This window comes from Dama dama, chromosome 22 (genome assembly GCF_033118175.1).
Source record: "Dama dama isolate Ldn47 chromosome 22, ASM3311817v1, whole genome shotgun sequence".
In the NCBI taxonomy this organism is placed as follows: Eukaryota; Metazoa; Chordata; class Mammalia; order Artiodactyla; family Cervidae; genus Dama; species Dama dama.
This window is the reverse complement of record NC_083702.1, coordinates 40,592,643-40,595,790: the sequence shown is the minus strand read 5'-3', so window position 1 is coordinate 40,595,790 and position 3,148 is coordinate 40,592,643. Positions and strand designations below refer to the sequence as shown.

General features: G+C 46.1%; 1 non-coding gene across 1 annotated transcript; it reads left to right on the top strand.

Annotated features, from left to right (window-relative positions):
• Positions 1–471: 471 nt before the first annotated feature.
• LOC133044077 (U6 spliceosomal RNA) lies at positions 472–578 on the top strand. Its single transcript, XR_009689828.1, has one exon. It is a non-coding gene; the product is annotated as a U6 spliceosomal RNA (small nuclear RNA).
• The last annotated feature ends 2,570 nt before the right edge of the window (positions 579–3,148 follow it).

Sequence of the window (3,148 nt, the reverse complement as noted above, 5' to 3'; positions counted from 1 at the left end):
ACAATGAGAAGCCCTCCCACGGCAACTAGACAGTAGCCCTACTCACCACAACTAGAGAAAAGCCCGAGCAGCAATAAAGACTCAATACAGGCACAAAAAAAAAAAAAAAAGAAAGAAAGAAAGAAAAAAGAACAAACAAAAACGTCTGCCTTAAAAAAAGAGAGAGAGAGAGAGAGAAAGGGAAGGAAAGGAGTGGCCTTTGAGAAACCAGCCCAGATGAAAGCTCCTGCGATTGCATAACATCACCACCAGGTGGCGCGCGGGAAAGCATCAAACTCGGGCCTCGGCGGACTACAGTTGAGTCACTCAGTCCTGTCCGCCTGTTTGTGACCCCACGGACGGCAGCACGGCAGGCTTCCCTTTCCATTACCAAATCCCGGAGCTTACGCGTGTCCATCGAGTCGGACTACAGTCTTGCGTTGAAGCCACCAGCCCCTTCGGTTCCCACCAGTAGTCAAACAAAGCAAGGGTGGTCTCGCTTTGGCAGCCCATACACTAAAACCGGAACCATATAGAGAAGGTTAGTATGGCCCCTGCGCAAGGATGACACGCAAATTCCTGAAGCGTTCCATATTTTGTGCCCTTCCCCACCGTCCAGACACCGTTTGCGTCTTAGCCCCCAAGGAAACGCTTTTTTATCAAAACCACAACGCCTGGCACTTAATTCTGAACCTGTGATTTTTCACTCTAAAAAATAGAGCAAGGGTGACTGTAAACGCCGTGGAATTGTGCCGCATAGATAGGAGGGAATTGGGAGGGGCTCATAAAAGGGTTTGGGTGTCTGTTAGATGATTTAGGGAAGAGTTCATCAGGGTGAGGCTTGCTCTGGACCAGGTGCCGTCAGAAAGGAGGGGTAATTTGGTGATTATCTTGATGATTTTCATCAAAGGCATGACAGGAAGGGGACCAAGCTAACGCCGTCATTCAGAAAGAACCATAAAGAAGCGGTAGTTAACGTGTTAGCTAGGAAATGGCGGGGGGGCGAGGGGCCCGCGGGGCAGGAGGCGCGGGAGTTTGGTTGTTTCTGTGGTTCTAAGAGCCGCTTTGGTTTGTGCTGAAGGCATGGTTGCAGAATGGTCTCTGTCTCACCCCACAGAGGGCTCTCAGGAGACAGTGCCTTTCTGAGAAAAGGTTTATGATTGGTAGTACTAAACCAGTTCCCAGCTATGGGGGCCAGGCCGGTTGCCAGCTGACAGCTGTGGAAACTTCTTTTTTTTTTTTTTTTTTCTTCACATGTTTCTGCATGTCCTCCGGTTCCCCGCTGTCAGAAGGAGCATCCTAGGAAGTCATCCCCAGAGAAGCCTGTGGCATGGTAGCTAAATGGCTGGACCATGGCTTTAGACTGACCTGACTGTGCTTCTCAAGTCTACCATTCACACTGGCTGTGGGACCTTGGATAAGTACTTAACTTCTTTGTGCCTGTTTCCTCTTTTGTAAAAGAAAATAAAAATAGTACATGGAAACTGAAACTGGGAAACTGGGAGAATGAAATGAGATAGCATATGTAAAGCACTCACAACAGTGCCTAACACATGATAGGCATTTAATTAAGACTAATCTACCCTGTTCTGGAGGAGGAAATGGCAAGCCACTCCAGTATTACTGTGTGGGAAATCCCATGGACAGAGGATCCTGGCGGGACTACAGTCCATGGGGTCACAAAAGAGTCCGACACGACTTAGCCACTAAACAACAACAACCCTGTTCATTATTTGTCAGAGGTCACAATGCTCAATGCACTCTGGAAACCCATCAGGGGACTGAAGAATCAAGTAATATTCAGTTTGTAAAAACACTTCTACTATCAGAAGATGCTCATGCATATACCACTACTATATATAAAGTGGATAACTACTGATAATAAGAACCTACTATATAGCACAGGGAACTCCATCAATACTCTATAATAGCCTATATGGGAAAAAAGAAGGGATATGTGTATTCGCTTTGCTATTCACCTGAAACCAACACAATATTGTAAATCAACTATACGCCAGTAAATTTTTTTTAATGTGTTCATTACATAATGCTTCTTTTTTCTGACAACTTGAAAATAAAATCAGAATATTAAAAAGAAAACAAAAAAGATTACTCATAAATGAAGTTGAAGTGTTCTCTTTTATTTCAAGTTTGTCCAAAGCATATCTATTCCAGACTTAGTAAAAAGAGACTTGTATTCAAAAGGATTACTGCAAGGGGGGAAGGAAAATACTGCAGTGAGAGAAGGCTGTGACATAGGTTTGCCGCAAGCATCTCAGAGATGGGCAAAAGGATTTTCCTCTGTTATAGAGAGGAGTAAACAAGGCTGGGAAGAGCCAGACTCAGGGAAGTGGGATGAAACAGTGGTGTGAGGACCTCCCTGGTGGTCCAGTGGTTAAAAATGTGCCTGTCAATGCAGGGTACACAGGTTCAATCCCTGGTCCAGGAAAGTCCAACATGCCACGGAGCAACTAAGCATGTGTGACACAACTCTAGAGCCCAGGCACCACAACAAGAGAAGCCACTGCGATAAGAAGCCTGTGCACTGCAACTAGAGAGTATCCCCTGCTTGCCATCACTAGAGAAAGCCAATGAGCAGCAATGCAGACCCAGTGCAGTCAAAAATAAATTGAGGGGAAAAAAAGAAAAGAATTTAAAAAAGAGTGGCATGAATGGATGGTAGATTAGAGAATATTTGACCCTGTTCTCAGAAGCTGTGTGTTGTGATGTGTGTTCAATCATGTCTGACTCTTTGTGACTTCGTGGATTGTAGCTCACCAGGCTCCTCTGTCCTTGGGATTTTTCAGGCAAGAATACGGGACTGGACTGCCATTTCCTTCTCCCAAAGGATCTCTCTGACCCAGGGATCAAATCTGCATCTCCTGTGTCTCCTACAGATTCTTTATCATTGAGCCACTGGGGAAGCCCTTTCTCAGAAGCTGAAGTGAAGTGAAGTCGCTCAGTCGTGTCTGACTCATTGTGACCCCATGGACTGTAGCCTACCAGGCTCCTCTGTCCATGGGATTTTCCAGGCAAGAATACTGGAGTGGGTTGCCATTTCCTTCTCCAGGAGAGCTTCCCGACCCAGGGATCGAAACCGGGTCTCCTGCATTGCAGGCAGATGCTTTACCGTCTGAGCCACCAGGGAAGTCACTGAGGGTGGGCCAAA